We start from the raw sequence: 17978 nt of genomic DNA on the forward strand, positions 1-17978 counted from the left end.
CCTTTTTTTTTTTTTTGATTCCATATATATGTGTTAGCATACGGTATTTGTTTTTCCCTTTCCGACTTAACTTGACTCTGTATGATAGATTCTAGGTCCATCCACCTCACTACAAATAACTCAATTTCATTTCTTGTTATGACTAATATTCTATTGTATATATGTGTCACATCTTCTTTGTCCATTCATCTGTCAATGCACACTTAGATTGCTTCCACATCCTGGCTATTGTAAATAGAGCTGCAGTGCATATTGCGGTACATGACTCTTTTTGAATTATGGTTTTCTCAGGGTATAGGCCCAGTAGTGGGATTGCTGGGTCGTATGGTCGTTCTATTTTTACTTTTTTAAGGAACCTCCATATTGTTCTCCATAGTGACTCTATCAATTTACATTCCCACCAACAGTGCAAGAGGGTTCCCTTTTCTCCACATCCCCTCCAGCATTTACTGTGAGTAGGTTTTTTGATGATGGCCATTCTGACTGGCGTGAGGTGATACTTCACTGTAGTTTTGACTTGCATTTCTCTAATGATTAGTGATGTTGAGCATCCTTTCACGTGTTTGTTGGCAATCTGTATATCTTCTTTGAACAAATGTCTATTTAGATTTTCTGTGCATTTTTGGATTGGGTTGTTTGTTTTTTTTATATCGAGCTGCATGAGCTGCTTGTAAATTTTGGAGATTAATCCTTTGTCTGTTGCTTCATTTGCAAATATTTTATCCCATTCTGAGGGCTGTCTTTTCATCTTGTTTATGGTTTCCTGTGCTGTGCAAAAGCTTTTAAGTTTCACTAGGTCCCATTTGTTTATTTTTGTTTTTATTTCCATTTCTCTAAGAGGTGGGTCAAAAAGGATCTTGCTGTGATTTATGTCATAGAGTGTTCCACCTATGTTTTCCTCTAAGAGTTTTATAATGTCTGGCCTTACATATAGGTCTTTAATCCATTTTTAATTTATTTTTATGTATGGTGTTAGGGAGTGTTCTAATTTCATGCTTTTACATGTAGCTGTCCAGTTTTCCCAGCGCCACTTATTGAAGAGACTGTCTTTTCTTCATTGTATATTCTTGCCTCCTTTATCAAAAATAAGGTGACCATATGTGTGTGGGTTTATCTCCAGGATTTCTGTCCTGTTCCATTGATCTATATATCTGTTTTTGTGTCAGTACCATACTGTCTTGATTACTGTAGCTTTGTAATATTGTCTGAAGCCCAGGAGCCTGATTCCTCCAGCTCCGATTTTCTTTCTCAAGATTGCTTTGGCTATTTGGGGTCTTTTGTGTTTCCATACAAATTGTGAAATTTTTTGTTCTAGTTCTGTGAAAAATGCCACTGGTAGTTTGATAGGGATTGAACTGAATCTGTAGATTGCTTTAGGTAGTATATTCATTTTCACAATGTTGATTCTTCCAATCCAAGAATATGGCATATCTCTCCATCTGTTTGTATCATCTTTAATTTCTTTCATCAGTGTGTTATAGTTTTCTGCATACAGGTATTTTACCTCCTTAAGTAGGTTTAATCCTGGATATTTTATTCTTTTTGTTGCAATGGTAAATGGGAGTGTTTCCTTAATTTCTCTTTCAGATTTTTATCATTAGTGTATAGGAATGCAAGAGATTTCCATGCCTTAATGTTGTATCCTGCTATTTTACCAAATTCATTGATTCGCTCCAGTAGTTTTCTGGTAGCCTCTTTAGGATTCTCTATGTATAGTATCATGTCATCTGCAAACAGTGACAGCTTTACTTCTTTTCTGATTTGGATTCCTTTTACTTCTTTTTCTTCTCTAATTGCTGTGGCTAAAATTTCCAAAACTATGTTGAATAATAGTGGTGAGAGTGGACAACCTTACCTTTTACCTGATCTTAGAGGATAGATTTTTAATGTCCATTTCAAAAATGCAAATAGCCACAACTTTAATCTCCTAGTAAATGGATATTTTCTCCCTCAGTAAGAATGAGACTGGCATTTTCACAGCTTCAGATTGGATTAACTTTTCTAAATAATAACACTTCCTTAGTCCCCTTAAATTAATGAATCGGAAGGAGCAGTAACTAGTGCACATTAGTCTTCATTTGGTGGTGTATTGTCTTCCCTGCAGAGATAAATACAACTTTATAACATCTGAGTAGCAACTTACAGCCATTCTTCTGCTAAATGGACCTTTAAAAAAGGCACTTGCCCCCTAAAAGGACCTGCTCAGTTCTTTTTCATCACCATGGTCTGCCCCAGGGCAATCCATCAGAATATGCCCACCAGCAGAAGTGCAGCTGTAATGTTACTGAAAGAGTTTGGTTTGGGGCTAGGAGTCTTGGGTTCAAGTTTCAGTCCTGCCACTTAGTAGCTGTGTGACCTCAGGAAATTCACTTTGAATTTCAGTTTTGCTTTCCGTTCTTTGAGGCTTCAGGTCTTTTGTCCATGAATGAGAATTTGGGAATGTAAAAAGTTTTCTAAATTCCCTTCAGTGTTTAAGAATGCTATATCCTCTGCACTATAAGGCAAATAGAAGTACTATAAGGCTCAGCTTTTTCTGTCATTGTTGAAATATACCGTCATTCAATTTATATTTCTAGAACTTCTCCTGTGCATCAGATACTCTGTTCTGTACCTAGAGGAATAAAACAAAGACCCTGTTCTCAAGTAAGTCACAACCTAGACTGAGAGGTAGGTCAGGAGGAAATTTCAACCTAAAGAAATGATGCCTATGGGGAGACCCCTTTTACATAATGGTGGTTTGGAGTGTTGCTGAACTTGTAATGTAAAAAAAAATTGGGTGGGGAATTGGATTTTTAAAGTTCAGAGAAGACAGTTTTGAAGTTTAACTAAATAGTCTTTATGTGCAGAAAGTATTGCACCTGAGGTGATAAATGAATGATAAAATTTAACCACCACTTACTATCTTCACTGAGTCACACCTGTGAAGTAATAGACATGGAGTTAGGTTGAAATTTTTAATAAAAGAAAGAAAGGGTGGGAGGAACAGAGGGTGAAAAAGGAATGAAAACCCATCATATAAATGGGTGAGTATAGGGAAACCTCTCTGAATACCTTTGAAAATAGGTTAGATTGTCTTCTTGGTTGAGAGTGTGCTGATATATCTAGTCAATACTGTTCTTTTAATAAGTATTTATTGAACATGGGCTAGATGCTCTAAGGAAAACAGAGGTAAGCCTGACAGGAGAACCCAAACAGATAACATCTCCTCTTGCCCTGGAACACTGTGATATTTTCCAGAAAGGATTGATAAAAGAATGAATGATCCTCTCCTCAAAATTAATAAGTAATGTATAAAATAACAGGCATGACATAAGCTGATCCTGTCACCAAGGGCAAACATGGAAAATAATTCTTGAAAAATAAAACTAGTCAATCCAGCTCAAAAGTATGGTGGAGGAAATTCAACATGAGGTCAGTTATGGCATTTGTTCTCCATTGCATTACTTGTATCATCTTTGTCCAGGAATTACCAGCTCATTTTTTTTTTCTTGAGAAACTTCACCTTTCTACCACCCTGCACTTCTCAGTGACACCAGAGAACAAAAACATGCATCATTAATCTGTTCTGACCTCACTGTCTCTACTCATTGTTTCCTAACCAGCTCAGTCAAGTCATACTGTGGATAAGTCTTCGGAGACAAAGCAACTTCAATCTCCTGTCACTCAGGCCTCCTGTCACTCATGGTGAACACTACTTTGTTCACCCACTCTATGGTTCTTCAGTGTATGTCCCTCCAACTCTTTCAACCAGTCTTTCAAAATATAGTTACTGAGCACTTACTATTGATTCATATAAGGTACTATGCTGGGCTTTTCCTTCACAAAACTTCCCCCATAGAACTACGTAAAGAATACATGCAGAAGCCAAAGCACTGGTGTGAAGGCAAAATAAAAAACAAAAAACAAAAAAACCCGGATATTTTGTAGCATTTGCCTATTTTGACGGCATAAATACACATTGCCTCGTTTCAAACTACCAATACTATACATAGCAGGGTGCTAATTGCTGTACATGCATCAACTCATTTAATCTTCATCACTCCAAAGTAAGCAATGCTGGTGCCTACATTTTACAGGAAAGGTAATTATGTCCAAAACATAGTTAAGTAACTTGCTCAAATCCAATAGCTAGTAAATAGTGAAATGAGATGCACACCCCTGTTAATCTGGTTCTAGAACCTGCATTTTAGCTTCTATGCTGCATTGTCTCTTTAAAAACATGCTACTTTGAGAGTACCAAAAGGGGTACTGAATAGAATTGGGAACAGAGAATCAAAGAAGTCCTCTAAAAGGTAGTCATAGCTGAAACCTTGAAAATTAATGAGTTCTGTGACAGAGACTTCCACTCTGTTTCCTACAGGGTACAGGAATAGACTACAGCCTCCACTCTCTGTCGTAATTAAGGGTAACTATGTGACTGAGGTGTGTATATGTGAGAGAGACGGTGCTCATTCAGGCTTGGTTCAGAGATCCTTCATTCTCTCTTTCCCCCTGCTCCACTAAAGGGGAGATTCTCCAAGGACCTAGAGGACATGGAACCCATGGAGACAGAAGGAGCCTGGGTTCCAGGATGGATGTGAAGAAAGTCTCCCAATGAGAAATGCCATCACTGGACTCTGAAGCAAAAGAGAAATATACTCTCGCTGTGTTAAGTCTCTGAAAATTCTGGATTTTTCTTTTACAGTACCTAGCAATACCTTGTTTATTGCAAAGAGTGAGCCAGACAAAAGAGGCTGAATGAGGAGAAAAACAGTGCTCTAAGCAGAAGAAACAGAGTGACCCAGAGGTTAGGACCATGTGCAAGAAACTAGTAAAAACCCTATATATTTGGAACATGAAGTAAGAGGAACAGAGAAGTGAGATATTGGGTTTGAAAAGTAAACAGAGCTATGACATTAAAGTCTTGAAACCATACGAGGGGCTTCATATTGTACTTGAAGGATATTGGCGAGCCACTAGAGAGATTCACAGAGCGGAATACCAATATCAAATGCACACTTCAGGACACTCCCTCTGGCTGCGGCAGGGAGAATATTAGGTCACCCACAGAATCTCCAAGAGGGTCAGGGAAGCAGAATAAAGTGTTCTGCAGCCATGAGTCATGGCAAAATTACATCATAATCCTGCTTCATTAGAAATATCACTGCTCCTACTACTAGTGTGAGACCCCACAACTGACCTCCCACATGACCAAGGCTGGATACAAGCCCTGATGTTTCAGAAAATCAGATGTAACTGTCACCATGCTTGCCACAGTGTTTTTTTCCCAATGTACTTTTTGCTTTGCAGCACTAGCTTCCAATTTGAAGTTTGGTGAGGATATCCTGCTGGCAAGCACCAAAGCCACCTGCATAAATCCTGGCTACAAGGAAAGCTAAGAAAACACTTTTTTTTTTGTCTTCTACACTGGTAGGCGATGACTTACATGGTAGTAAATTCCTCAAATATGGAGAGTGTTCAAAGGTGCTGGATGGCCAAAAAGAATGAGAACTGTTTACCTAGTGAGGTGATACAGAAATAATTAGGGCTAAAGTCTTCATTCATATTCATAAAAGCAAAGAATTGACAGGAGCAGAAACCCAGAATGGTCGAAGGTAAGTGAACTTATCTCAAAACAATCAAGAAACCAAGAAGGGATAACCAATATCAAGACACAAATCCACTCACAATCTTTAAAATACAGGGTCTTTAAAGTCTTTTTAAAATAAAATAATAAAGAACATCACAGAAATTTCCTACCAAAACAATCCTATGGAGAATCCTTACATAAAGCAAACAGTTACTCCTTAATGTGTTTCACAAACCGTGGTTTACTCAAAATAGGACACAAGTATTCAGTAAACAAAGTAGACGGAAAGGGATAATGGTTATTAATGATGCAAAGAATATCTGATGCAGGATAATGTATCTGTGGTTGAAACCTATGACTCAGTTATACAAGAAGTCATATGAGGTTCCTCTGGCAAAGTGTAGTGGGTCACAAAGGCCCCAGGAGATGACTGTTGGAAAAAAGAGTAATCTTATTGGAACTGACCAGCCATGAATTAACTCTCAATTTACTGAACCATTCAACAACTAAGTCATGTCAAAACTTCTGAGCCCCTCGTATGTACACAATACTGGGCCAGGAAACCACTAATGGGAAGACAAGAAACTGACACAGTCCTTGCCCTTAAGGAACTCACACTCAAGTGAGGGAGTCTGATCTGTAGACAACAATTATAGTACATGACAAAAGGACCCAATACCTATGATAGAGATCAGAGAAGTATTCTGGGTTCAGAAGGAGAAAGCAATGAATTCTGGAGTGGATTGAGTTGGTTAGAAGGAGAAGGTGGCATCTGAGATGGTTTTGAAAGATGAGTAAGAGTGTGACAGGGAAAAAAAAGTCACTCCAGTGCCAAGTTGCAGAAGTGTAGGCCCAGGCTGGGAATGATTAAGAGGGCTCTATCTGCAGTACTGAGTACTAGGGAAGACAGTGGTGGGTGGATCACAGGACTGGAAAGATAAGCAGAGACCAGATGGTCGAAGACATAGAATAGGGTGATATCTAAACCAGGGCACATTTAAGGGAAGAACTATGATGCTGAAACCACAGGTGTAAATCATCCCACCTCCTGGGCAAAGTGAGATTCGTGGCTATCCTAGACTTTAGTATCATCCCATGGACATTTTTCTGTTAGCCAAGGGAGTCATCCAAAGTTTTTGAACCCAGCAGTGCTACAGATCATGGCTGTGAGTTATATTGCTCACTGTGCAGCACAGTAGGGCACAGGCCAAAGAGAAGCTGTAGGAGGCCATTGTAATAGGTTAGTTTAGGTGAAAAATGAGATCCTTCTGTGGCAGAAACAATGGGGATTAGAGGAGAGTTGTAGGAGGTACTGCACAGGTATGGATTTTTAACAAGTTGGCTGAGTTTTCTCACTTACACAGTCAAGTACAGGCTAGGACCCACACAATTTCAGACTAGTAGCGTATAAGGAAGAAACCACTTTCATAGTCTGAGCTCTAACAACGGAGTTCTAATCCACTCACTGGGGATTCTGTCCTTAGCCACTTGCCAACATAAACCAACAAGTCAGATTTAACAATACAAAACTGCCTACACTGTACAAATTAGGAGTCAACCAGCAGGATTCCTACCTAAATTTATTTTTCCCACCTGCCACTCACCATTACCTGAAATGCCCTCATTTATGATGCATACCTCCAGATCTTTCGGCTTCATCTCTTCTTAACTAAAATTCAAATGTCCTCGGAAAGAAAGATTCCTTAAATTTTTATCAGCTCCACTCAGTTGTTCCTCTCTTATCAGCACCCCTCTTATCACATCTAGTTCCTTTCTTTCATTATCCATACAGAAGTCTTTTCTTCTCTGCTTTCCCTTTTTGGTTTCTAATCTTGTCCAAGACAGAGATCACATCTTATTCATCTCTGGGGTCACAGTTACTAATACTGTGCTGTGTATAATGCACAACAGGTGCTCAATGTCAAGTTTTCCACTAGAGAGTTGTAAAATCTTAGACAAAGTCATTTAGGCTTCTGAGTTTCCCTATCTCTCACCTATCTATGGAATGAAAGTATTATAATCTACTTCCCAAGCTGTTGGGGAACTTGTACTGGAACACCCCTGCTAATCTATAAATCACTGTACAAATATAAATCAGTATTTGCATGCAACTAACATAGTTCCTGGCAATTGTGTGTTGATTGAATGAAAGAACAACTGAGAGTTCTTCCATAAATGGTCCATGAGGGAGGGGTATGACCTCTCAGGAGGGGGCCAGAGAGGAATTGGAGCTAAGCTGAGAGTAATGATGTTGGGACACAGAGTGGTGTATTTGTCTTACTCTGATGCTGAGGCAAGAGGACATTCCACACTGTCCAGGCTCCATAGTCTTTCTCAAGCAGGGGCCCTGGGACTTTGGGGCAGATAGGCTCCAGCTTCCCAGATAATCTCTGCTTTCCTAGGCTGCCTGATCTGCAACTTTTCCCCATCGGAATTTACTATTCATATGTTAGCTGTGTGACTCAATTGCGATGTTATTCTCATTTGCTGGTTTTTAGTTGTTTACCCAGGTTTCTTCATCCACTTCTCTTTGAATACGTTATATATATATATATATATATATATATATATATATATATATATATATGCTGAGCTTGAATTATTTTTACTTCTTTTCCTCTAGCTCCCCAGCCAATTTTGAAAGCTGCTTCTCCAAACAGTCAATTTATAACTGGGAAATTTGGAACACTTTAAAGCAAAGCTCAGTCTCATTATTTTTATGAACCCCCTCCTTCCTTTCCGCTCTCCTCCCCCAAGAAACGCCAACTCCATAAAAATCACGTACTGTGTAAGGGACGTTGAGACATAATGAAGCAAATCACAGAGAAGGTGGTTTGTAGAACTATTCACAGGAGCAGATGGCAGGTTTGAAGAAAAGAATGCTGACACCAGGGAAGTCTCTTGAAACAGGCAGCGCCCACCCCAGAAAAACTTGCAATAAAACTGACTGGGAGTTGTGCCCTTTGGAGAAACATTTGAAGTCTGGGGACAATGAGGTCATGAGGGACAACATGTAGCAGAGGAGGTGCTTCAGTCATCACACCATTTATACTGGGTGCCCCTGGAGAGGACGGCTCATTTCTCAGTTCCAGCACTTGTCTTTAACAGGATCTGTAAACTTAGAGTAGGTTGCAAAGATGGCCACATCCTAGCTCAAGTTAGCTCTCAGCCCATCTGTTGCCATTTATCTGGGTCAGTGATACTTAAGAATTGAACATATTAGAAGGAAAATTGTCTAGCTTGATTTTGGATATTCCCCCCTTTTCCTATTAGAGAATCATCTGCAATCCACCTACACTATATGTATACAAATCCTGGATAAGGGTCTCTGGTGATCTATTCAAGTTTAAGAATTAACTTCCTTAGGGATATAAAAGTGTTCCTTTTAATCTAATTGTCCATAAATACACAAAAACTTGATTTGATATTGTACTGGGGAAACTAGACCACAGTGAAATATAATATTTTCCAGAAGAAAACATTTGGATCTAAAATAAGGGATCAGGAAGAACAAACTGGTGAAGGAAGGAGAAAAATCTGTCTCTGAAAGAGCCACCCACACAGTGAGCACTGAATAGGCCCTGGGTATAGATCTAGGCTGATAGTTAGCAAGTTATACATAACTGCACAAGCATCTCTCAACAACAGTCAGGTTAATCCAGCTTCTCCACCTGCATTTGAGTTTGAAAAGGGCTTATTTAAGTGAGTGAAAAACTGCCCAAACTATGCACATATGTTAACAAACCAAAGAAATTCACTTCCAGAAGTAAAAGGGCAGAATTTTAAATCCTGGCTTTATTCTTTTATAATAATAAGGAAGAGAGAAAGAGAGGCAGGCAGGCAGGCAGGAAGGAAGGAAGAAAGGAAGGGGAAAGAAAGAGAGAAAGAAACAAAGAAAGAAAAAAAGAAAAGAGAGAGAAGAAGATAGAGGAAGGAAGAGAGAGGAAGCGAGACAGAGAGAGAGAGAGGAGAGACAGACATTCTTAGCATTAAATACCAGCTCTGTGACACTGAACAAGTCCCTCAACCTCCTGAACCCAGTTTCTCCATCTTTAAAAAAAGTAAAATAAGATCCTTGCTGTAAAACATTGTGAGAATTAAGCGTGAGATGATATTTATAAAGCATCTGGCACATAGAATAAAGGCAATGGGGGAAAATGATAGTAATGACTGATGACAGCAACAACATTGATGGAAGGGAAAAGGAAGAGAAGGTGGAGGAGGAAGGTGAAGGAAAAGAACTCCACCAAATCTAACATTTTAGAAAAAGGGAAGTAGCAATCTATTAAAGGAAATCAAAATCATGTGAAGAGAAAAAGAAAGATAGAAAGAATTCAGTGTAAGTAGAGGCTACTTTTTAATTTGATTTTCTTCTAGGTAACAGAAAAAGATTTTTAAGTAGCCAAACGAGAGAGACGAAGGCATTACACTTTGAAAGATACTGCTTCTAGCTCTTGAGAATGGCCCCAAATATAGAGTTCTTCATTTTTTATGTCAAGTTTGCTCTATTTTACTGATTGTCAAATGCTTTGGGTTCAACTCAATTCTAAAAACACTAATGAGGTCACACTAATTGCCAGGAATTGTACCAAGTGTTAGACATCCTAAAGTAAATAAACAGGAAAAGGAGTTTGTGACTTGGACAGGGAAAAACAGATTGATAGACCACTGGACAGAAGGCCAAGTGTTGCTGCCACAAAATCACTACCAGGAAATAAAATATGAATGCAAGTAAGATAGCATTTAATGGTCTGGTGGATATGGGACTTTTCACTGAAAAAGTAGCATTTGCATTGGGCTTGGAATACTGACTAGAGGCAGGCAATACAGAGAAGAGAAGGAAACCCATCAGGCAGAGGAAACAGAATAACCAAGGCAATAAAGTGGATGTTGATCACATCTGTATTTGAGAAAAATAACCGTGGTGTGGAGAATGAACTGATTGGGGGTTCTGGAAGGAAGCAGACCAGTTAATAGCACCTGCAATATTTTAGGTGAGAGACAAAGGGGCCAAAGTAGGTCAGTGGTAGAAGATGTTATATAAATCCAAACAAACATGGCAAAATGCATAATATCACCCAAAGGATGGCATGACTCTCCAAATTATTAGCCATTTAGTCATCAAATTCATGAGCTAAATTTGAGACAAAGCTTGCTTTTATAGTTTTCTCCATCTTTGCATCAGTGTTAGGGGTCCCCCATTCAACACCCCACTACAGGTACCCAGTGCCCATATGCTATCTTTTGGGTGTTTGGAATTCCTATACCCAGGAAACACCCAGACTTTAGACTTTCCTGCTCTTTAATTCTTGAAGAACAATTCTTGAAAAACTTGAACAACTTGTCTACTTAGGGACCTATACCCTTACTCTTCTATAAAAAGTTGACAGGTTCGAACATTTCATACTGCAATGTTCACAGGAATTTTGGTATTTTAACTCTTGCCTTCTGGAAATATGCATTGGCCTAAAAGAATCACTCCAATGGTGGGAATTTCCAGAATGTTGGTATGTCAATGTCAGGGCAGAGAAGGGAAAAGGGGTAATTTGAAGCAGAGAACCACGTTAGCGCTCCTCAGAGAAGAACACTTCCCAGCACTTTCCTAATTCACAGCTATGTGTAAGTAGCTGCTGTAGGACAAAGAAAATCTATCACTGATTTGAAACACACATACATGCACACACACAAGATTATAAAGAGTAAAGATTTTTTGGTCTGTTTAAATGTGTGTTCACAAGTCCCATACGGGGAAGGGAAGAATGGGTGTGCTTGATGTGTTGCATGATTTACAAATCTATTTTATTTTTTCCCCTGTTGTGATGAAGGTGTTACTAGAGTCTGCCTAGTTTGGGGCAGGGGTACTTGGAGAAATCTTGATTGCAAATGTAGTGTTCACAAAATGTCTGGCAACTTCATAAGTGAAGAGTCATGTGATGCTGAAGACAATGCTGCAAAGTGGAGTGGCAGAACCAAGAGGCACAGTAAAACATCATCTCTTCATTCAGAATCCATGCAAATATACGTTGAGCTTCTACAATGTACAAGGCAACAAGAGGCACTAAAATGCATAATCATTAGCCCTCTCCCTCAATAATTTCAAGGTTATTGAGGAGCCCAGAAAATACAGTAATAAAATAAAAATTAACAAAGAGGGACATCGTAGTATAGTGGGGAGAGCACTAGAGCAGTAATGAAGAAACATGGATTCAAGTCATGGGTCTGATATTTATTTGCTATGTGAACTCCTGGACAACTCATTAAGTCTCTCACATCTATAAGAGTTCAAATATATCAAGGATGGAAACTATATTTCAAGTTAGGTGCCAACACTAATCAATCAATAAAGACTTCCTAGAACAATGTGATGATATTGACTCTAAAATATACCTGGGCTCATTGGAAAAGATGCCATTTTTGATTAGCAATGACTACCATGAGTCTGAAAAGGGAGAGTATTGGAGGGAAAGGGCAATATATATGCCATAACCTTAACTAGATCATCATAAAGATACCTTCCAGTTAAAGTTAGTAAGGGCTGGATCATTTTTCAATCTACTCACACACATTTACAGAATGTGTTGATGCTGTGCTATGCATTGAGGTACTGTGAACCTGTGATGCAGGCATTGCAATCAGAGAGCTCATAATATATTATAAATACAGGCCCATGACCATCTATAATGCAATATGATTAAGTGCTATTATATAGGTATATACAAAGGGCTATATAAATGTAAAACATAGAACATGCTATTCAGGGACATGCTATTCAGGACTGACTTTGAAGGGTAATAAGGAGACTCCAAGCAGAAAAGGTAGAGAGAGTATAAGGACATGTGCAAAGTGCTTATTATGTCTAGGAAACAAGAGGGAGTCCAATGTAGATAGATTATCAGGTGTTTGGGCAGAAGTAGTAAAGAAAAAGGCAAGTAAGTTAAATTGGGTCAATTTAGTATATGCTTTGTAGCCCAAAATAAGAAGTTTGAATTTTATTTGCAGGCAACAAGGATTCATAAAATAATTTTAAAGTAAGAGAGTTAAATACTTGAATTTGTTTTAGACAAATTCAGTGCCAGAGTAAGAGACTAAAAGTGGGGTGGGGGTCAAAGTTTCACATCAGAGATAGGGTGCCAGTTAGGAGAATTCTGTAAAAGTCCATCGGAGAGAGAGGGGCCAGGATTAAAGCCAGGGCACAAAAAGGCTCAAAGGGAATGCCAAAGAAAGTATTAGTAGCACAGTGAATGCAAGAGAATTTCAGGAATATGAGAGGCCATAAAAGCCTAGGGTGATCAGGAAGGTCTTCATAAAAAAGGTGAACCTTGAGTTGAAGAGGTTGAGTAACTTGTCCCTTCTAAGCCCCAAAGATGGTTAGCAATGAGATGGGGTCAGAACTCAAGCTAAATTGTCCTTAGTTCTATCTAACTTCTACCACCAAATCTACCAGATATTTGTAGTTTTAAGCGAATAAAGGTCTTCATAAGCTAAGACGTTTAAGAAATTTTTTTAAAATGTTAAATACAGTTCATTCCTGAAGAACCTTCCTTTAACATGCTAATGTATGTGTAACTTTCTAAGAGGGGAATACAAATATGGAATGTCTCCCAAACTCAGTTGACTGGAGGCTGCTATTTTCAGGGACCACCTTGTGGGGTGAGTTGTTGCATAGAATGCAATTTGGTAGCATAGAACCAATTGTCTGAAAATACTTATGGGGTTTTTTTAGAGAAGATCTTCCAATTTAAGGGGATATCATATACTTTATTCCTTTAATTTTCCTGCAAAAAAAAAATCATTTTCCTTTAGAGTCTTGAAAGTAAAGAGATCAGATTTTATATAAATCATGTGCAGTGAGCAAATTCCAGTAGAACAGCCCACAGCAATCAGTGAACATAAGGAATGAGCTGCTAGGGAGGTGACTGAGACAAAGCACACTACCAATGTGGTTGACAACACCTACAGAACTGCTATTTCTAGAGAAGTATAAGGGCTAGAGGAAAGTGGTAAGAGGAACAGGAAGCCAAGTGTGGGATGAACCAAAAACACTAAGGAGGACATTTCCTGTTCCTGAAATTCCTTTCAATGTTTTCAAAATTGGATTTGCCTCTTATCATCAGTTATTTCTCAGTATCTACACCAGTTTCCATCAACAGTTTTCCAAAGGCTGACATCTCTGAGCTGTCCATCAGAATGGCAGATTTGAGAGAAGAGCTTGGTACTGTTGCCTTCATATTTGGCTTCTTAGCAGTGTTGGGAGCTGTATGGTCAAGACAAACCAGTTCACAGGAAGCTTTGAGAGGATTAGAAATAGGTGTCCCCTCAGACAGGAGCATGGCTTGCTGAGAAACAGTGACTTTGTAGAAATTAGTTAAAGGAACTCTTTTCTCTAAGCAAATAAAACCTTGTGGGCAGAGCACAAACAGTTTCAGCTCCCACTCTCCTTCACAGCCCATCATCCTTGTGCAGGGCACAACCTGCACCATCATGCTCTATCTGTCCTGCTCTTCCCATGTGCTTTCCATGGTAAACCCATTTATCTTTTAACATCTTTGTTTAAGTATAATTGCTTTGCAATGTTCTGTTAGTTTCTGCTGTATAACAAAGTGAATCAGCTATATGTATATGTATATGCCCAAATCCACTCCCTCTTGCATCTCCCTCCCACTCTCCCTAACACACCCCTCTAGGTGGTCACAAAGCACTGTGCTGATCTTCCTGTGTGATGCAGTTGCTTCTCACTAGCTATCTATTTTACATTTGGTAGTGTATATATGTCCATGCTACTCTCTCACTTCATCCCAGTTTACCCTTCCCCCTCCCTGTGTCCTCAAGTCCATTCTCTATGTCTGTGTCTTTATTCCTTTTCTTCCCCTAGGTTCATCAAATCCTTTGAAAAGGAATGGTCCTCCTCTTTCTTCTGGCTCAAGAGTCCCTAATCAGAATAGTGTCATCTTGAGACTACAAAGCTGTGATCAGCAAAATGTATTGAACTAAGACATATATAATTTCTTTCAGGTCCAACTTCAGAATTGACTGGGTGAACTAAATTTGGACAAATTATTTCACCTCATGGAATTTTATAGATTTCAAAAATGGCCATAATTCCATGCAGTGCCTCCCATCAAGCCATGAAATCTATTTCTCCCCCTTCTGAATATGGGCCAGACCTTGTGACTTGACTTTGTCAATAGAATACATTGGAAGCAATATGATGCCTGTTCTGAATCTAGGGTTCAAGAGGCTGTACACACTTCCACTCAATCTCTTAGAACCCTGCACAGCCACCATGTGAGCAAGCACAGGCTAGCCTGCTGGGGATGAAAGACCATGTGGAGCAGAGGTAAGCCATCGCAGCTGAGGCTTTCCTAAGCCAGCCAGTCCCTAGCTGACCTGAAAGCTGACCACAGACCCACAAGTGAGCCCAGGCCAGTCTCACAGAGCTGAAAACCTAGAGCCAACCTAACTTGCCAACCACCAGAATCTTGAACTAAATAATTGCTTGCTGTCTAATGCTACTAAGTTTTGAGTGGTTTGTTACATGGCAATACAAAATTGATGCATGGGGCCATAGTTTCCTTATTTGCAAACTGAGGGTTAATCCCCAAGATTAATTCTAATTAAAAGATTCTATGACAATAACACGTTGTCCAACTGAGTTATCACTGTGCTAACTTCTTCCTTTTTTTGGTTGGAATTTCTAGCAAGGAGGGGAACAAGGTTGGCAGTAACTTCTTTGAAGCCTCTGTCAATAATTTCTTTCTCCATATCCTACTTGCCAAATAAAAAAAAATAAGTCTGCACTTAGGTAAAGAAAGACTTTATTTGAAAGGACTATTGAGAGAAGTTAAAGGGCTATAACAATAGGGACACTATTGCAGAGAACTATTGCAATAGGAAGAAGGCTCTGACTATGAGGTCTGCACGTGTCTCAAAAGCCAGGCAGAAAAAGGTTTTATTTTATAAGGAGGAGTGAATAGGGCTAGAAAGAACTGGACAGGGGTAAGTGGGATGAAGGAGTGAACTAATGGGACAGTTGATCAGGGAATGTTTTCTTTGTGGTCACTTAATGTTCACAACATTAAGGATGGGCTTCTGTCCTGGCTCAGTGTGGTGATGGGTCAAAGTTTAAGGTCCTGGGGGAAAGAGAGAAGCTTATCTAAAATTCAATCAAGTCAAGCTAGCAGGTTGATTTTTTGTTTTGTTTTTGTTTTTAGCAGATCCTGGAAAAATGGAAATTTCTTCTATGCATCTATCAGAGCTTGTGAATAATACTGATGCTTCAGTATTAGTAATAGCAGCTACCATTTATTGAGCACCTACCATGTTGCAGGCACTGTGTTACACACATTTTATTTTTTCCAATCCTCCAAGAGCAATGAGGTAGTTACTATTATGCCTATTTCATAGCTGAATAAACTTGAGGACTAAAGGGGGTATTTGCTTAAGGTCAACAATTATTAACACTTGGATCCAGATATATCTAGGCCAAAAGATTCTTTTATCACTATACAGTTTGGCCAATGGGTACAAACAGCTCAGCTAATCATTTATGAGTCAAAGAATGGGAATTTGGAAGGTCCATGTCTGATCTTGTGATGGGTAATCAGGAGGGGTGTCCATGAGTCTTATCTAAGCTATATATGAAAGAGAAATCCTTTGCAAAAAAAAATCATTTCCATAGGTACAGGATGATGGGAGCATGTCTTACCATTAGCCGTTTTATAGGAGCACAAAGTTCAGGTAAAAGTCAACACTGTCATATTCAATTACCCAGTCCTGTTTATTCAGTCTATTACTGCACCTGAAGATAATCTCACAAACCTGTGAAAATGAGAACCTTCCCCTCAAAAGATGGGAAGGCCTTTTCTTCACTTGTTCACATGTCTTTAAAGGTAATTCTTTGGTGTTTTCTCCCTTTTGAATTCTCCCATCTGTGAATCTTTGGTTATACGAAGCCCTAGTTATTAAATGTATATTTAAGTCATGTGGAGGTATAGGTAGAGCTAGAAATAAGCATGCAAGATGTTTAGCACAGAAGCCTAATCACTGTTCATTTTAATCCCCTATAATATTCTCTGGCTTATTATCACCTTACTCTCAATTCACCAAATTTAGCTACCTGATTTTCCATGGGTAAATTGAAACTGTGAACAGTTTTTTGTTTCAGTTTGTAGGCAACTTACTTTTCTCAGTCCTAGAGCAATAACAAGGACACATAGCTGGAAATGTATGGAACAATATGACTGTTGGTCATGTGTGCTCAGCTCAGCAATTCAGAACAGTAATAAGAGTAATAAGGCCTTATTGCCTCTCACCTCCACACTCAGCCTTTCTCCAGTCTAGCCTGCACTTGGATGCATGATTGAGCTTCTCAAATCACAACTCCAGTTATGTCAATCCTTTCTTCAAAGACCTTGAACATTTTCCATATGCCTATGCAATGATGTCTAAACTCCTTTATATAAAAATCAAGACCTCTCAACTTTGGATCAAGATGGCAGAGTAGGAAGATGTGGAACTCACCTCCCACCATGAACACATCAAAAATACATCTACATGTGGAAAACCAACTGTAAACTGGAAGAAAGACTTCTGTACAACCAAGACTGTAAGAAAAATCCACACATAATTAGGTAGGAAAAGAAGAAAGGGAGATTACATGGGCAGAGACTTGCCCTGGGGAGTGAGCAGTTCAAGACATATATTGGGCACCCGAGTCCTGGGGTTCAATGCAGGGAAGACAAGGCCTCTTAGCTGATTGGAGGGCTTCTGGGACTAACAGGAAGGCTGTGGGAAGGCCTGGAATCCACTCAAGGGGAGTGTGGAAGGGCTGGCTTGCCTCTGGGGCAGGACAGAGAGGGCTGACTGAAGATTATTATATTCATTGACATAAATGCACCCAATACAGGACCACCTAAATAAGTAAAGCAAGTATTAACAGATATAAAGGGAGAAATTGACAATAATACAATAATAGTAGGGGACTTCAACACCCCACTTACATCAATGGGCAGTTCATCCAGACAGAAAATCAATAAGGCAATGGTGATCTTAAATGGTGCAATAAACAAGTTAGACTTAGCAGATATCTACAGAACATTCCATCAAAATTCTTTTCAAGTGCACACGGAACATCCTCCAGAATAGATCATATGCTAGGCCACAAAAAAAATCTCAACAAGTTTAATAGGTTAGAAATTATATCAAGCATATTTTCCAACCACAACAGTATAACACTAGAAATCAATTACAGAAATAAAAATAAAAAGTGCAAACAGGGCTTCCCTGGTGGCGCAGTGGTTGAGAGTCTGTCTGCCAATGCAGGGGACACAGGTTCGAGCCCTGGTCTGGGAAGATCCCACATGCCGCAGAGCAACTAGGCCTGTGAGCCACAACTACTGAGCCTGCACGT

This window comes from Phocoena sinus, chromosome 8, assembly GCF_008692025.1.
Source record: "Phocoena sinus isolate mPhoSin1 chromosome 8, mPhoSin1.pri, whole genome shotgun sequence".
NCBI classification, from domain to species: Eukaryota; Metazoa; Chordata; class Mammalia; order Artiodactyla; family Phocoenidae; genus Phocoena; species Phocoena sinus.